The sequence below is a fragment of the Vicugna pacos genome, chromosome 6 (assembly GCF_048564905.1).
Source record: "Vicugna pacos chromosome 6, VicPac4, whole genome shotgun sequence".
Lineage (NCBI taxonomy): Eukaryota > Metazoa > Chordata > Mammalia > Artiodactyla > Camelidae > Vicugna > Vicugna pacos.
In genome coordinates, this window is record NC_132992.1 from 57911786 (window position 1) to 57930725 (window position 18940).

The 18940-nt window shown below is 39.2% G+C and overlaps 1 long non-coding RNA gene across 1 annotated transcript in view; it reads left to right on the top strand.

Moving 5' to 3' along the window:
* LOC140696936 (uncharacterized) overlaps positions 1 to 11000 on the top strand; it is a 156630-nt gene extending 145630 nt beyond the window's left edge. Inside the window, exons 4-5 of the long non-coding RNA XR_012073634.1 lie at positions 7537 to 7595; positions 10914 to 11000. This is a non-coding gene — a long non-coding RNA (uncharacterized lncRNA). The remainder of the gene's footprint in view (positions 1 to 7536; positions 7596 to 10913) is intronic.
* Positions 11001 to 18940: the final 7940 nt, after the last annotated feature.

Sequence of the window (18940 nt, forward strand, 5' to 3'; positions counted from 1 at the left end):
CAGCACAAAAAAAAATGCATACAACTTCTTTGCTCACTGATGCAACCAAAACACCCAGGAGTTATTATAATGTGCATTCCCCTGACACAGACTTTTATTTCATGCAAATGACAGTGATTAAGATTCAAATACTTTTTTTTCCATTTTCACACATTACTTAATCAATGTGAAGTACTGTGTAAAAATTGCATCTCTTCATAACAGTGATTTTGACCAAGTCAAGTGTTGCTCCTAGAATTATAATCCAGACTTATGATTCAATTATCATTTAGAGACTTTCTAAATTCAAATTAAGTTCACTCTTTCCTCCTCCTCCCAAGACTGTAAACTTAATATCAGTATGGATCACTTGTAAGGTGTGATCAAAATAACTTTCCATTACAAGGAAATACACAACTCCATGTGTGAATTTTCCCTTACTTGCAAAAAAGCACAGCAATCAATAGTACCTGGTCATTAAAATGTATGAAATGCCCAAAGTACAGTCTATTTTTCCATTTATGTTACACTTAGCTTTTAGGGTGAATAATACTGACACTCCCCAGAACACTTATCTATTTAAACTTACCTGGAACAGTTGTACAAACTGCCATTTAAAAAGTTAAAAAAGAACCCATGAAATACTTAATGTTTGGCATCTTCATATGATGATTTAACTATTGGACATTCAAAAGCACATTCTTATAGGAATGTATTGACGAGGAATGTATAACATAAAGTAGGATTCCAGAAGCCTCTCATACAACTATAAAACATTGATCTCTTTATAGTTTACTGCACCCAAGCCAGAAGCTGAATCTTTTTTTGTTATTGTTTGTGACTAGCTCTTTCTTACTCATCTTGCATTTCATTTGTACTAGAGGAAAAATTAGATTTTGCCAATGACAAGGTTTGCGTTATTACCAAATACTATCCACATCCATTTTCTTAAAATATGTTTTTCAGCCTCTGAGTTGAAAATAAAATTAATTTTAAGTTGTTTTTTTTTCTTTCAACACTCACCGAAAATTCCTCCTTTTGTGTCCAATTGCAGTAAGCAGAGAAAATTGCTCATCGTTTATTCTCCATGGTTCCTAGAACACAATGCTATCTCTGTGCCAGAGTTGAATTTGAATAATTTTTTTTGAGAGAAGTAGAATTTGCATTTGATAGAGTTTGATGAATTCAAACAGATAATGTTTGAATCTGGATATTCGTTTTTGCAAGTTGTTTCTTGAACATTCTTATGGAGATGTCCCACCTCTTCTGCCAGATAAGGGTGGAGAGACCTTGGCAGTTAGTCCATGTGAGTGTCACAGGAAAATGGGGCACAAGAGGTTGGTCATGTCCCACGTCTCCAGCGAGTCCCTGAGATGCATCCCGTCCAGTGAGGGTCCTTGGCTTTGCCCAGTGAAGAATTCAAGAGTGAGCCATAGTAAAGTGGAATTAGATTTATTCAGGAAGGTATCACACACCCCATAGACAGAGTACAGGCCGTCTCAGAAGGCAAGTGAGGCTGCCCCAGAGCATGAGGTCCTCTAGGAAAGTGAGAGTGGCCCCAGGGTGCAAGGGTGATTCATTTTTTATGGGCTTGGTAATATCATATGCTAACAAGTGGCAGGTTTTTTCCAACTATTTTGGGGAAAGGGTGGGGATTTCTAGGAATTGGGCCATCACCTACTTTTTGGCCTTTTATAGCCAGCCTCAGAACTGTCATGGCGCCTCTGGGTGTGTCATTTAGCATGCTAATATTTTGCAATGAGTATATAATGAGGCTCAAGGTCTACTGGAAGGCAAATTATCTGCCATCTTGGGCATAGTTGATTCTAACCAGTTTATGTCCTATCTTCAATTGCTGTGACATTCTCTTCATGATTGTGCCCTGCCCCCTTCACTCCTGTGTCATGAGGGTCCCAACTCATAGAGGCTCTGGCCAGTTAGAACCAAAAGTCTAGTCCTGAATTTACCAGAAGACAGGGAAACAAACATCTGTGAGATTGAAGTAGTTCTACAAAGGAGGAATTATGAAATGTGGATTTGTCTAAGAAGTCAAGGTAGCATTCCATAGGAATATGGGTAGCCAGCCATGTCTGGAGTTTTTGAAGCCAGAACTGGGTCATCTGAAGTCAGTCCTGGCTACTTAAAGAAAACCAAAAGGACAATTCTTATTTATTCTGATCCTATTCAGGACGTTCTGAGTGGGGGTGCTTTAGGATAAAGCTTTAGGGGGAAAAAAATGAGATTGCATCAGAGACTGCTGGCTGGGTGCTGATACCTAATCTTTCTTATTCCACAGTAATAGAATTTTTTTGTTGGGCTGCCCAAAATAAAGGCTACATTTCCCAAGTGACCTTGTAGTTAATAGTGGACCCATAATTAAGTTCTGGCCAATGGAATATAAACAGAGTAGAGGTCCAGAATTCCTTAATCTGAATTCTTGGGGCCAGATATGGTTTGGAATTCAGATTTTTCCAGATTTTGAAGGTGAAATGAAGTATGTACTTCTTATTATGGAATATCTCCATTGGAGTCAGGGCAGCACTTCACCATCAACTGCTGCAAAGCCTAAGATTTACTCTAAGTGGGATAGATAAAGATCATGGTCCCAAGTCAATTCAGGTCAGGTTTTAGCTTGAAATGTGTTTTTCTTGAAAATATATTAAAAAGTTTTGTTTTTCAGATTTTTTTGAATTTCAGAATTACGTACTATGTGGTAACTTCTAGAAAACTGTAGAGACAGTTGACAAATGTCTTTTGTCCCTTCCTTGTTCCTTCTTACATGCAGCCTTCTGGAATGTATGCTTCCTTAGACCATGAGGACTGCAGTTATAAAAACAATCTCAACTGCCCTTATTTGTTATTTTTCTCAAAGTGCTATTATCTTTTTGTATCTCATTTTTTTTTTGTATATTGACATTTTATTTAAATTTTTTTATTGATGGAAAGACTCTTTAAATTCTATAGTGCTTTACAATTTTCAAAAGTTTCTCACACATGATTTAATATAATGCCATAATAACCCTTTTTTTCCCCACTACCCCTATATTGCTCCTCCCCACTTTCCTGTCCCCACTGGTAACCACTAATTTGTTCTCTGTATCTGTGAATCTGCTTCTTTTTTGTTTTATTAGCTAGTTTGTTGTATTTTTTAGATTCCACATATAAGTGATATCATATAGTATTTGTCTTTCTCTGTCTGACTTATTTCACTTAGCATAATTCCCTCCAAGGCCATCCATGTTGCTGCAAATAGTAAAATTTCATTCTTTTTATGGCTGAGTAGTATTCTATTGTATATATGCACTACATCTTCTTTGTCCATTCATCTGTTGTACACTTAGGTTGCTTCCATACCTTAAGAACTATAATCTTTAAATGTGAATATTGTCATATTTTGCTGCGTAATTTAACACTGAACATATAATATGTGCAACACACTATGCTTAGTATCTCATTTAATTCTACTATCAATTCCACTTTACAGATGAGAAAACTGAGGTATAAAAATTTTTGTAACTTGGCCAAGACCCCCAGTCAGTATGTAGCAAAGCCAGGATTTGAAACTAAGATGTTTCATGCCAGGGCCCCTATGTTTGTCTATTTTACTATATCTGCCTTCTCTCAGTGGGATCATAGTCACCATATAAAAAACATCGGGACTCACTGTAGATACTTGGGTTAAGTTGTGTGTTTTCCTGTGGTTCTGAGTTGCAGTTTTTAGATGCCTTGTTGGAATATTGTTTTATTTCTGCCCCATTTTAGTGTGGCAAATTGTGACTTGTGATTAGCCAGCTTTCTCACCATGCCAACAATGAATAGCCTCCAAAGAGGAGGGCAAAGCCAGAAGCCCACTGTTCTTGATGATCACCCATACAAACACAACACCCTCATGAGGTAAAGCAGTGGTCAGAGTGGCTTACAGGTATCATATTTCATAGCCATCCTCCCAGCCCAATTAAAAGTGAATATAAAAATTTTTAGAAAAAATGTTTAAAGTGCATATAAAATTTTAAAAACCAGTTAACCTGTCATCTTGACTATACTTGTTGGGTGACACCTATGTCTCATTGCAGGTGTCACACACTCAGTGGCTGGTGACTTTTTACTATTAATACATGAGTATCACAAAAAGTCACAATCTAAGAGCAATGCAATCCTAGCTCAAACCTGAGACAACTTAGGAGTCATAAATGTTATCATAATCACATAACAGTCATTACAGTATTGGCATTCCTGGCACAATTACCCTAGAAACTATGGGGGGAAATATAACTTCTAATAGTAGGGAAGGGCAGTGCTAATGGAATTGTTTTTGACTCCAGAGAGATGTGTGTATGACCAAGCCCTTCTCAGTTCCATAGCTTTGGTCCCGACTCATTAGAGTAACTGGATCTCAAGTATCACTGTGGCAAATAGAGTAACATATTAACAACTGTTAAATCCAGGTGATGAGCGTATTGATATTCGTTATACTATTCCCCCTACTTTTGTGTTTCACAGTTTCACAATAAAATGTCAGAAAACAAAGGAAAAACCCATCCGAATGATAACTTTAAGAACTAGCTCCCAAATGGCATTATTTACCTGAATTGATCCAGGCATTTAGCCCTAGACTGTCCAATACAGTAGCCAGTAGGCACATGTGACTCTTTACATTTAAATATAAGTCAATTCAAAATAAATTAAAGAAAAAATTCAGTCCCTCAGTTGCACTAGCCACATTTCAAGTACTCACTAGTCACTGGCTATGTATTTTTTAACTATTTTTCAATTGTAAAATATCATAACAAAATTTACCATTTTTAAGTGTATAGTTCAGTGTCATTAAGTACTTTCATATTGCTATGCAACTATCACCATTATCCATCTTCCGAGCTTTTAAAAAAGTTCTATGTATGTATATTTTTTAACCATTTTTTAACTGTGGCAAAATATGCATATGAATATGTTAAGAAACTGTTGAATTTAGTGCTATTGTCTGTTCCCAGATTCCTCTGAAAATATTGGCTTGCTATTTATCACTATGTTGATTGCCAAGAGGTAAGAGGTAGCAAAGACATAAGGCATAAAAAATTTAAGGAGAAACTTTTAAATTGTGGAACTTTATATATTAACTCTCTTGTTTTTCTGGAAATGGAGAAGCAGGAAGAGCTTCACTCTTCAACTGTAGCAAAGAAACAAATCTCGCTCCACCCCTAGAATCCCCAAGCTCTGGTCCTCTTGAGCATAATTTGAGACGCACAGCTCTACTGAGCACAGGCAGTGAATCTGTCAGCAAACATTTGTGGAACGCCCACGGTGAGCCAGGCTCTCACGGGACCGTAAGGGCGAGGAAGATAGGCAAGGCGCTTGTTTTTCATGGTGCTTCCTTTCTAATGTGAGGAAACAGACTGCAAACCAACCAAATAACCAACCAACAAATAAACCAAGAGGAATGAGATGATGATAAATGCTGTAAAGAATATGAAACAGAATGATGTAAAAGAGATCACCATGAATTTATATCTTATGTGTTGGGAACCTCCACTGACTCTAAGTTACATGTCACCTGTGGAAGCAAATTCCAAATTTGCTGTAAATGACCTAAAACAATGAAAATGAAATTCACCAAAAAGAAGTTTGAGTTTCAATACCTTGCTCTTTCTGCCTCCTGATTGTCATTTATTGGCTGGTTTTACTCAATTACTTACTTAATAAGCTTGGATAAGCTTCGGTCATATAAATTTGGTAATTGTTCTGGTAACTCATACCTTAATCTTATGTTTTAAAAAAATGACACCTGTAACTTTTGCAAAAGAGATTTATCCAGATTGATGCTGTCCTGCAAATAGAGCCCCAGGTTTTAAATGAATAAAGGAAAAATCTGAAAATATTTAGAGAAGAAAAGCTACAGATATGTCAGATAGCTTTGCATAGTGCCTGTAATTGTCTCCTCAAACCCAGTGAAGATGTGGAGCGATGCAGGTTAATATTTCTACTGACTTTTCCTCCAGTGCATAGAGAGAGAGATGCTTCTCAAGTTTCACCTGTACTCCAGGGGCAAACACAAACACAGGAGCAAGCCTCTTAAATTTTAGAGCGGACTTGTATGAACAGGAGGAAGGTAATATGATTCAGTGTAACCTTCCCCCTTTCAAAAAGAAATAAAGCCAAGCATTTCCTATGGTCCCATAAAGTTCACCATCTTATAACTTCTATATACCTAAATCTAATACTTCTCAGTAGAAAAATACATGTATGACAAGAAATATTTGGTTTTCATTGAGTAAAAGTTTATATTAGCTGAGGGAGCAGTGTTATAACTGTTCACATAAAAAGAAATGAACCAGTTTGTCAGTGTTAAAGAGTGAAGTGCAAACGGCTTCAAGTTCTGATCTTAACTGTAAAACCTTAATCATTTTCAAGCCTTCTTGATTATACTGCCTCTTGTCTATACACTTCAGTCAAAGTTTCAGCCTTGAAAACAGCCTGGGGCAAAAAGCAGTTTATACAAGGAGGGCCAAAGAATGTGGCTTTCAATTACTCTACTTTTGGGGTTACTCTCTAATGGAGATGATGATTTTGAGTGGATTTTAAATGGTAGTGACAGTAGGGTAGTGGTCAATATTTATTTGTAAGTTTTCTTAATTAGTTGGCATGATATTTCAGTTTTTATATACCTCTTAAATTTTAGAGAAGTTAAGTCTCAAACTCAGGTTTAGAAAATTGACTCTAATACAAACACCTTTTAGAAACTCATAAGGATTTTTCAGTGTTAATGATAATGACACTAATGACAAAACCTAACATTGATTGTGCACTTACTGTGTGCCTAGCACTGTGCTAAGAGCTTACCTTATATTTTCCCACAAAATTCTCATGACCATATCCACATTAGTCATGAAAAAACCAAGAGTTCGAGAAACCCAGTAGTCAGCTAACACACGGGCCAGCGATGCTGTTGTATGTCCGACATTGGCAACAAGATCAGGGGGCTTTGGGAGTTTCCAACTTATCATAGCAGTCTCCTCCAAGCCACACAAAATTAACATTTTGTCCAAGTCAGAGCAGTGTGGCTGCTAAGCAGTTGCAGACTGCACTCCTAAAGGCCCTCCAGGTGGACACTCTGGAGTTGTCATGGTAGGTGCACATGCCCATTAGCATCAAGTTCCCATTTCATCAGTGCGCATCATGTTTGGAACACTAGATTCAGACACTTACATAATGAAAGGGACAAAGGAGGCCTGGGAGGAACCCAAGGAAGAGTGGCAGTGTGGAATAGGGAGTGGGACAAGACCAGCCCTGGCGGTCAGGCACAGCTGCCTTCTAGTCTCGGGTCTTAAATGCAGTATTTCCTTGGCCTTAGACAACTTACCCAGTACACCTGAACCTGAATTTATTGGATGTAAATTGAGAGATTTCACTTAATGATCTTTTAAGTTCCTTGTAACTACAAAATATAATGTTCTGTTTTCCAAGAACCTACAACCCAGTGGGGTAATGAGACACACTCAATATTTAGAAATGTTTTTAAACCTTATATTGTAATTGCTTTGATGTGTTTTTTTTCTCCACTAGATCTTGAACCTGAGGGCTGTGGACATATTCTTTGCATCTTCCCTGCAGCTTGGCAACAGGTAGGCATGTTAGGAGCCTCATAAATGTTTCTTACGTAAGTGAATGAATAACATAATGAGTGAGTATATGAATGAACATATCAGTTTAATTTCTCAAGCAACAATGTATAAATGATGACACCCTGCATCTTCTAATGTTAATGTTTGTGTCTCATTTTTATATCATTCATCTCCAAGAGTCACTCCAGGTTTTGCAGAGTCTGAAATTAATACAATTTAAAGTTCCTTCTTTAAGAAGAATTAAAAATCGAAAATATAAAATTAGGTACTGCATCCTTGAAGGGACCGTTCCAACTGAAGAGTCCTGAAGTGTATATTTTACTGGCTTCTTGGTCAGTCCACTCCTGGCAACAGGTCCCCTCCTGCATTCTGCTCCAGGCATACTCACCTCCTTGCTTCCTCAAAAGCTTGCTCCTTCTTAGTGTCTTAGCAAGTGCTCCTCCACCCCCATCCCCAGTCATCCTCTACCACAGCTCTCTGATCATTTTTTAAAATTGTGGTAAAATATACACAGCATGATATCGACCATTTAGCTATTCCTAAGTGTACAGTTTGATGGCATTAAATACAATCACAGTGTTGTACAGCCAGCATGGCTGTCTATTCCCAGAACTTTTTTTTTTTTATCATCCCCAGCATAAACTTTTACCCATTAGATAATAACTCTTTCTATCCTTCTTTCCTCCCAGCCCCTGGTTACCTCTATTTTACCTCCTGTCTCTATGAATCTGCCTATTCTAGGTACCTCATATAAATGGAACCATATAATATTTGCCCCTCTGTGTCTGGCTTATTTCACTAAGCATAATGTTTTTAGGTCCATTCATGTTGTAGAATATATCAAAATGTAATTCTTTTTATGGCTGAATAATATTCCATTGTATATATATACAATATTTTGTTTATCCATTCATCTGATTTGAGTTGTTTCCATCTTTGGGATATTGTGAATAATGTTGCTATGAACATTGATGTACAATTATCTATTCAAGTCCCTGCTTTCTATTCTTTGGGATAGAAACCTAGGTGTGGAATTGCTGGGTCATATGCTAATTCTGTGTCTAACTCTTTGGGAAACCACCAAACTTTTCTATAGCAGCTGCACCATTTTATATTCTCACCAGCAATGTATTTCTCCATATCCTCACTAACACCTGTTCTTTTCCAGCTTTTAAAAATTATACTACATCCTACAAGGTGTGAAGTTGTAGCTCGTTGTGATTTTACTTGATCTTTTTTCATAGCCTTTAACATTACATGCAATGGTATTTTCAATTTTTGTTTTCTTCCCTTGGTTTACTAGTCTAGAAATCCAGGAAGGCAGGACCTCTTCCAGTATGTTCACTTCTATATTTTCACCTTCAAAACTGTACCTGTCACATGTAGACATTCTGTTGAATAATTGAATGAACGGATGGTCTATTGCTGTGAACTTGTTTGTCCTAAGATCAATGTTTAAACAATAGCACATGAACCACATAACTAGGAACTAGTTATTTGTTTCAGACATGAGAAAAATCCTGCTGGTAGCCTTGAAGCAATGGGCACAGTTATCTTAGGACTTCTAAAAGTGCAGACCAAACACAGTCAATGAAAAGATGTGTTGTAAAAGATGTATATCAACCTCAGTAATTAGAATTGGAATTCAAAGTGAATCAATTAATAATTTTCACAAAGCCTGTGTGAAAAACTGCACACTTCCCCCTTTTCAAGCTGCGCAATGCTAAGGTTGCTTTGTATCAAGGGCAAATAGAGTAAAAATATTGCACTGGGGGGTTGGGGGAGTTATGTCACAGAAACCTGAGTCCTAAACTGCTAACTACTGAGTCAAATTGGGTTGATAAGAAAGTCATGGCACTGCCCAACTTTTCCTTTTTAACCATGTGGAGAACAAAATTTCATCTCTTAAACTGAAGCCTGAAAATTACTGAGTATTTCAGAACAATATGTGATCTTAACTCAACACGTGGCTTCTGTGCATTTTATAAACACACAATTTCACAACTGAAAGCTTTCAGTGATTCCATTCCCTATACTGAGAGCCTGTCCCTGGATGAAGGGGTCCTAGAAATGCCTGAGGAGCTCCAGCAAACAGGAAGTGTGGGCAGCATTGAACCGTGGAGAATTGCAGAGCACACCACCGCATCTATCATAGCTGCCCACCTGGGCACCACCCAGTTTCGTATGATCTGTTTGCTAATGATGCAGACACAAACGAAACCACGACTACGGTGCAGTCCCCAGTTGTTCCTGGTCACTCTCTGAGTTACTAAGCCAAGTTGCATAATGTTAATATTTTGAAATCATGAAGCTGTGTCTCTGAAGAGCTCACAGAGAGCTTTAAGAAACGGTCAAAAGAGTTTCTGTAAAGGAAGCAGAGGAAGGAATTGGATGGGCTCCTAAGCATGAAAAGAGGACAGAGGACACATCTAAAGGCTGCTGTCCTAACTGGATCAGATTTGTCTGGAAGCTAATGAAGGTGGAGCTTTAGAACTCCCAACCCACAGTGGTGCCTTCCAAAAGTGGAGGGAAGAGGGAGCAATTCTTTGTAACTGCGTATTCTTTTTCCTAAAGAAGGTCCCAAATTGTATATGTTTCAGGCCCTCCAAAACCTGAATCCACGCAACCTCTGCTTTCTCTAGCCTTTCTCTGAAATTTTTGAAAATGCTTTTATTAGCCATTTTCTACAGAGAAATATTGACAGATACCAATGAGGTGTTAGGCATCCCTGCAGGGCCTAGCACAGAGCCTTCCACACTGCAGGGCTCAGTATGCATTTGATATAGCAAATTAAATAAATAAAGCACATGGTTCGTGTGTCTGTGTATGCATGTCTGTGTTTCTAACACTCATTTTGAACATTTGGCTTTAGATGTTCAGGGTTTACCAAAAAAGGAAAAAAAAAACTAATGGCATTTTAGCATTTGTACCATTATATTTTGTTTTATTCATTCATTGGCAAAATTAAAATCCGTGACTTTAAGATCGATATATTACTTATTTCTACCCAACTCCCACTTTAATTAAAATAGATGTGTACAAACTACTTTGAATGTGCTGCAAAGCTTTTTGCACAAAGTTGACTAATTGGGGTCAGAAGTGAAAAATTTTAAATGACAGTAGCTCACACACACACACACACACACACACACACACACACACACACATGCTTCTGGCCCTCCCGGACTTTGAAATTCAATCTGAGAAGAAACGAATCTGCTGTGAAAAGGCCTACCTAGTTCACCATAAGGTAAACAGTCAATGTGAGCGCTGTCAGGTGATGTGTGGAAAATTCTCAAAATAATCTATTTCTTACAGATGCTTTGTAAACTTCCTCATTGCACAGAACAAGAGGCAGCGTCCACCAGTCTCTACGGTTTGTGCCCAAAGCCCGTTTGTATTCCCTGTAAGTGGCTCATTTTTTAAGGCCTTAACGATAGAACCTGAGCCTCCAGTTTTAGACCCAGTGATTCGTCTGTTATATAGGAACTTGGTGGGCATTTCATATTTCTTTTCTTTCAGCCCTGAAAGAAGCATTAGCAGGGAAATTCAAAAGCAAGCAGAAAACTGGCATGGCTAATTTAGGCTAATTAGGATGGCGGAAGCCGAGATCCGTGCTTCAGAGCTTCTCGTGCCCTCCCGTGTCTCCACCTGATTGCTTTGTCCAGCAGCAAACCCAGGAGGCACTTCCAATTACATCATATCCTCTTCAAACACCAAACCACTCAAGCTAATTTTATCCTATTAAACAGACTGAAGGATCCAGAAGAAAGGTTCTCATCCCCTCCCCAAAAGCTTCAATTACCAGGGTCCCTGATTATCATCGCTTCAATCCTATATGCACAGCTAAATACTTTTTTTTTTTTTGCTTAGCATTGCCTTCTTGATTTAGATGAAAAGCAAATATTATGAGCATGTCTTTACAGCTCTGGTAAGTGACATTAGGAGTAAAACTAAAAAGAAGCACCCTGGTTATTAGCATGGTTAATCAAAGTCAAGTTTGAAGTTTCCAAAGACATTGGAATCACAGAAATCTCAGCACCTCTCTGAATATTAGTATTTAGAGAAAGCACTGAAGATTCCTTTCTCTCTCCTCTTTTCTCTTCCCTTTTCTTTCCCTTCTCTTTCCCTTCCTCTCTTCCTTCCTCCCTTCCCCCCTTATTTTCTCTCTTTTAGGGCCTATTGAAAAAGTTACTAGCAAAAGGAAATTTGTGACTCATGATAATAAATATGGAATAAGCACCTTGGCCATGGAAAAAAATGTAAGGAAGGGTTAGAGAGATATATAACATAGTCTTTCATCATTCAGTCTACTTCTTCCTCGAAAACAAATGCGAATAGTGTATTTTTCATGATATACATACACAAAGAATAACTGCTACAGAGTATAAACTTTTTGTTTCCAAATTCGAAATCACCTTTCCATTTGATCTTGACCCCTAAAGTCTTAATCTGAAAGATTCTAATATATATTTTTCTGATTACAACAAGAATAGAACAATGTTCTAATTCTGAATATAAAGTCCCTTCCATACTGTAAGTTTAAGGCCTGGAATCAAGATGGAACATTTAATTGTTCTCACTTCTTTCTTGGAAGAAGATTTATAAAAGCCACCTTTAAAAAAAATCCTTGCTTAAGAAGACATGTCAAATAAAGATATGAATTTACATGAAGAGGGTTATGGTGTCTGAAAGACTTGAAAAACTGTTTTTGAAGTTTAATACATTTACTGTGCAAGCACTGCTCCTCTTCTCCATGACAAGAAATAGGTTTGAAAAATCTTAAAAGGTTCAGGAGTAACAAAGAAAAGTTTTCCCACCTTCGATATCATCCAGCTGCCTAAAGAATTCATTTGCAATGAAAGAAATAGTGATTTTTTTTCCCCATTTCTCCTAGAAATTGATTGTAACTCAGAAAAGAACCTTTCTAAGACTTTTGGTGGGCCTCAAAGTATTTGTCAGTTTTAGTTTTAGAAAATCTCATTTATATCTTGTGTAGTCAGTCCAAACGATTAAAATTAAATGTTTGCTGTTTTAACAATCTCTTTCCCTTAGCAGAAGATCTACCCAGTGGCCCTCACCAACTGCTACTGTTTCACAGGTATCAAAAAGCCATTGTCCTGGGACAGTCACCCTCCCTCCTGAAAAAAAGAAACAGCCACTAAACAATCCATCCAAACTCTGTTTGGGCCAATTTTCTTAATGTTTCAGCAAGGCTTAATCTGTTGGCATAAGTGTTTAGTCCCATTAATAGCTAAAGTCACAGAGTCCACAACTCACTGTGCTGACAGTAAACAAGGAATTTGAGGAATGGCTTTTAAACAATGCCTAAGCCTCAAGCCATTTTGTCTTCAGATGCTGTGAAACTGGTCCAGGCCAGAGTTGCCTCCTTTCTGCGGCTCTCCTTCTATTTAAAATGCATCTCTCTCCCCTGCCCTCTTCCGTGCTGGTTAGATTTGTCCTGCTAACTTCAGTGTCGTCTGATTGGCCACTGAGGGCCCACATGATCATGAAGATAAGCCACTCATTATTATTTTTTAGAAAAGCATGCTTTGATAAAAACTGGAAAATGGTGTTTGTCCCCACTGGATTTCTCTCTGGAGGACCCCACCCAGTCTCCGGTGGGACACGTCCTTTGGGTAAGAGCAGGGATTTCCTGACCTCTAGTATTGTCTGTTGTGCCTGGAGAGCAACACAATAGTGTGTATGAATGGACCTCCTCACCAACAGAAGTTGTTCCACAAGGGTCGTCAAAGCATATTCACCAGAAGTGGTTAGTTCTTCTCTTTAAATAGCTAACTTCATTTTGAAGGCTGTCTTGGGTGTTTTCATCAGTAGATATGCCCCCTCCTGTAATCTCCCCAGTTAGTATTTCTCTGTTTATCACTTACGCTACAAGAAATAGCCCACAACTTGCTGCTTCTTCCCCATCCTTTTGCTCTCTCTCCCCCACCCCCATTGCCCACCCACGACTTACAAACAACAACAAAGGAGAGTATTCTTTGCCTCAGGATCTTCATATGATTCCAGGATTAAAGAGATTCCCCAAGGGATCCAGGCTCCACTTTGGAGGCTTTCTCACCTAGTGATCCTTTGAATGTGAGCTCAGATCTCCTGCTTGGCAAACAATAGACACTAGTTCTTTCCCTGCACCTACCACATCCCCCTGAAATATCACACACATGATATTTAGACTCTCTCATACATGCTGTCTAGGACTGCTGAATAGAGCGGGGTTGCATTAGGAGTGTGGTACTCTGGCAGGCTGAGGGTGGACTTGTAAACAAAGGGGGTAAGGAGAAAGGCTGTAAATGGAGAAGTTGACATAGCTCGTAGAGAATTTTGAAACTCCCTTCTCAATCTCCATCAAATTAAAAAGCATACAAATTAAGAGGCAGAAAGAGAGCAAGGAAGGGGAGATAGTGATATATTTCTTTAACCATTCAACAGTATTGAGCAAATGCCTACTCTATGTGAGACATTGTGTATTGTATGTACTGAGAGCTGGGGATGTAGGTATGGCAAAATACATTTTCCTAGCCATAGTCTGGGAGGGGAAGCAGACCACAACAATCAATTATTTCTACCTAAAGTGTTAAGGTGCTTTGGCCAGAGGGGAAACCCAGAGGAGAGGCACCTAAGTCATCCAGGAGTGGGCAGGCTGGGGATTAGGGATAAAGGGCTGCTCAAAGGAGAGGGCAATTTAGATGGGCATGGAAGGGCAAATGGCAACCCCTAAGCAAATAAGACCGGAGAGCTTTAGGGATGCAGGATGTGATGAGGAGAGGGGCATCCCAGGATATGCAAAAGCCCAGAGATACTGTGTAGTATTTGGAAACTATAAGCCTCTTGGTATGGCTGGAGTTTAGCGGGACCAAAAGTAAGCACAATCCTAACTCATAACTTAAAGGAGCCTATAAATCTATGAAATGTGGCTAAAATATTTCCATATTTCATCTTTTCAATTTTTAGAAAGTACGTAACATTCTAAGGTCTGTGGTCTTATCCAGATAACACTATTGCGATAGGTCTGTGGATGTCCTTTGACCTGAGTCTTACGGCTGGAACCGTAACTTATCTTCATAGTTATAGTTGTCTTCAGTCCCTACAGACTTCAACTCTAAGACCAGGCTGCTCCTTTTCAGAAACCTGCCATTAAACATTAGTGTTATCCAGGGTTCTCTCTCTACACTGTTTGGACTTTACCCACCAAGTGGACAATTTTGATTACTCCCGTGCCTTCAACCAACACTATAAACTAGAGACTTCCAAATCTAGACCTCACACTAGATTGTCTTCTGGACTCACAATCCTATACCACTTGCCCACTCAAATGCAACATGTTCATGATTGAACTCTTCCCCGAGAAATTTCTTTCTCTTCCTCCAGTCTCTATCTTGTGGTGGCCCCACCAAGCATCTAAAGCTGAACACCTGGGGATAATCTTAGACTTTCCACTCTCATTTGTCTTACTCACATTTACATCCAAATTCCTGTCCCTTATATTTCTGAATAGCTTTTTCATCTCTCCCCTCCTCTCCGTCTTGATGTACCAACTACACAGGTGCATTCGACTCAATTCATCAACTATTTACTGAATGGGTACCATATACAGTTTATCAAGTTGATAAAACATGGCCCCTGGAGGAACTAGACTAGGTGGTGGATTACCATAATTGCTGACCTCCCCACCTTCATCTTGTCCTTCTATCATATTACACCCTGCTCAAGAATTTTCAATGGCTCTTGTTGCCTAAACTCCAAATGTTCTAATGTATAAGGATATTTAAGTTTGGCTCCTGATCTTTAGTTCAGTATCACTTCTCCACACACTCTATAATAGCCAGACAGTGCTATGTATGTATGTATACATTATGTATGTATGTATGTAGGTAGGTAGGTAGGTATATACTTAGTGAGCGAGGGTACTCTACTCTGGAAAACCTTCATGATATATTGCTTCCTGTGTCAAGAAAACCCTAGTAGACTCAAAAAAACTTTTCTTCAACCTTCAAGCCTCAGGCACTATGTTACCCCCTGTTCTTAACTCCCACTTCCACCCATCATTCTATTCACAGACACCTTCCTTCATGCTCCCTTTACACCTTGTCAGAACCTCCTTTAAGAAATTTCTGTATTGTGTTATATAAATAACTCCTTACAGGTCACGGATATCCCCTCACTGAACATCAGCACTGCCAGAGCTGGGTCTATGTGTATCTCTTCATCTCTGTACAGAGGCTGGAACAGAGTAGGTGCCCAATTCATGTTCAAGCCCTTCTGCAATGAGATCTTATTAAGCACATGCCTCAGAGCTGCATGAAGAAATTTGGTTCATTGGCAGAGGATTTGTGAGGTACCGGAGCGGTCCTACCCCTCACTGTTCCTCAGTTATAGGGATAGAGGGGCTGAAGCCCCATGGGTTCCCTGGGCAAACATACCTCATTCCCCTTCCAGAGGTGCCAGGCTGGGAAGCCACCACTCAGAGGCCAGTGCCTCCCTCAGCCTACGCTCCAAAGGGCATGGTCTGTTTCTCCCACATCCTTGGGCACGTACCCTCTTGCTCTTCCCACAGTCCAGCCAAGCACAACCACTTCTGTCCCTCAGACGTATCTCAGGATTTCTCACCTCTGCAGCCTTGCTCAAATTCCTTTGCCTGGACTTCCTGGCTTTTAATTCTACTTCTGAATTCATGTCCAGTCTTAACCTTAAATGCCATTTTGTTCACAAAGTTTTCTCTCTCCTCCAAATTGGAATTGATCCCTTGCCCTGAGTGCTTCTTGTTCCTTCTTGGCAGCATTTGTTGTATCTGCTTGTTATCATTTGCACCCTTCCTAACAGCTGTTGAGACTAACTCATAGCGTTTTCACCCCTCAGGGTGTAGTATGGAATCTTACACAAAGTAGGTACTCGATCAGTCACATCTCAGCTTGGATATTCGTTCCTCCAGGGCGTGCTCCTCAGTCTGGGTGCAAGTCCCTTGTATGTTCACCTTTAATACCACGTATCACTCACTGGTCTGTCAGCTTTGGGATGTCATGGCTTGCTCTTCTCTTGTCCACAGTGGTGTTCCCAGTGTCTAGCACAGAATTGACCTCAGTAAGTATTTATTGAACAAATAAACAAACAAGTTAGCAAATATGGGTTCCTGAAAAAGGAGAACTCAAGGAGGAATTCTCTCAGACTCTGAGGAATGGCAGTCTTTTAATATATTTGATTGAGTGACTTTATTTCTGTTTTTTCTATTTATCTCTGTGCCTTTACTTCACTTTCCTGAGGTATGTTGCAAGATGTAGATACTACCTTCAAAGCAAAAGACTGTCTAATAGCAGGCCAGAGAGATCAAGGAGTCCTGGATGACTGAGGAAGGACAGTACATATGGAGTGGTGGGAGGGAGTTGGTGGGGACATTGGAGATGGAGTCCCACTGAGTCTCAAACCATCCCCAGCTTGTCCTTCACTGACTGGTAAGGGGTACCCCCTACCCCTCCTGATACTCCACGTATGTCCATTCCCCAACCTCTTATAGTTTAGGCAAAGGGTGATGGGCAGTGACAGGCTGAGGGATGTCCTGATACTGTAGTCCTAGAAAAGGTTTCCTATCCTTACAGCACATCCTGCTCTTCATAGACTCAAACAGTGGTGCCCCTTGGCCAAGGAGTTTTGAGAAGGGTGGATTGTTTATCTGGGCTGGGGGTGAGGAAGCTTCAGTTGTAAAGACAGTCATTCCAGGATAAGGAAGCATTTGTCTTCTTTTCAATTTTAAAAGTTATTTAAATTGTATAGTCAGTTAACCCTGTTCGTCATTCTTCAAAGAGTAAGATTCCTTTTCCTAGCTTAGCAGTACGCCTCCGAACTTCACACACACAATTTTCACTCCAAATGGGAAAAAATAGGCCATATTCAAGACTGAAAATGAGAATTTATCACAAAACCTTTCTAAGAGCTCTATTATTAAAGTTACCATCATTCGATTGGATATTATCAGGGCAAAAAAATTAAGGTAGAGATTGTGAACACTGCTGTTCTCTCCCCCTCACTTGCGTGTAAATGAATGTTTTCAGCCTTCCCCATCCATCTTCATTAACATTGTGAGCAATTTGTATTGGCTCGCACGGCGGCATCTTTACATTGTGCAAATGTATGTGATGTTCTGGAAATGGGCAATTTAATATGAAAAGTACACCATGTCTCAGATTTTTAAAAAAATTTTCTAAACAGTAATTTCTGGTAGGAATTATTCCTTGATTTGTGCATAATTTCATGCAGATGGCTATTTAAATATAAATAGAGAAATGTGTCGTTTAATACTGTGCCTGCCTCTACTTGTGTTGGCATTCCCCACATTTTAAGACAGCGCCATACATAAAAGATAAAAACATCCGTAAGCCACACACTAGTCAGAAGATAATTGTGCCTGTTCGTTAATTGTCATCTGAGTGTTCTCCAATTAACTTCCTTAATATTTTCCAGTTTCTGTAAAAAGAAACTTAAATGAGTCTTTTTGTGAAATGTGTTTACAATGTAATGAAAAACCTCTTTGTTTACCTAATTAAGACTACATTCTCCCAATAGTGAAAACAGAACTCCTTCTTTGGTGACCAACTCACTTTCCTTCTCTGCAAATGCTAACTTTCGTCACTAAACTAACATGGGAACAGTTGGGCTAGGAAGCCATGTACACATGGGTGCAGGCCTGATCTAAGCATTTTATAATTCAGGTATATCTTTTGTGAAAAATGGTGCACCATTGTTTGTCTTGACAAGCTTTGTAATAATTAAAACAGACAACATGAGGAACAAATGTGTACTGCAATTAACCTTCTTTATTTGAACAAGATCTAATTTAGTGGCAGCAGATTTAGAGTTAAAGGTTCTGTGAATTCCAGAACAGTGCTTAAATAAATATCCTGCAGCAATCATTAACCCAAAAACATGACCTTGAAAAGTGGTGATAACTTATAAAATGGAAAAAGAAAACATATGATTTGTCTCCAAAGTTCTGCTTTCTGCTTTGTCATGCTGTGTACCATTAATTCATCTATTCTAGTGAGAGGGTTATGAAGATTTTTCCAGACCAAATTTACTTCTATGAGTGTGAGTGAGAACCTCACTTAAAACCAAGGTGATATTTCCCTTCCCTACAAGATGTCTTTTGGCAAGGAGTAAAAAAAAGAAAAAAAGGCGAAGACCCATGCTGTGTGTGTGTGTGTGTGCGCGCGCATGTGCACGCGCGCAAAGATTTGTTGGACCTCCTGATGCCAGCCAGTTCTTGTGTCCTGTTGACTTTCAGCTCTGCGACTCTGATCCAGATCTCTTCTCCCTTTCCATTCCGAGGCTCCTTC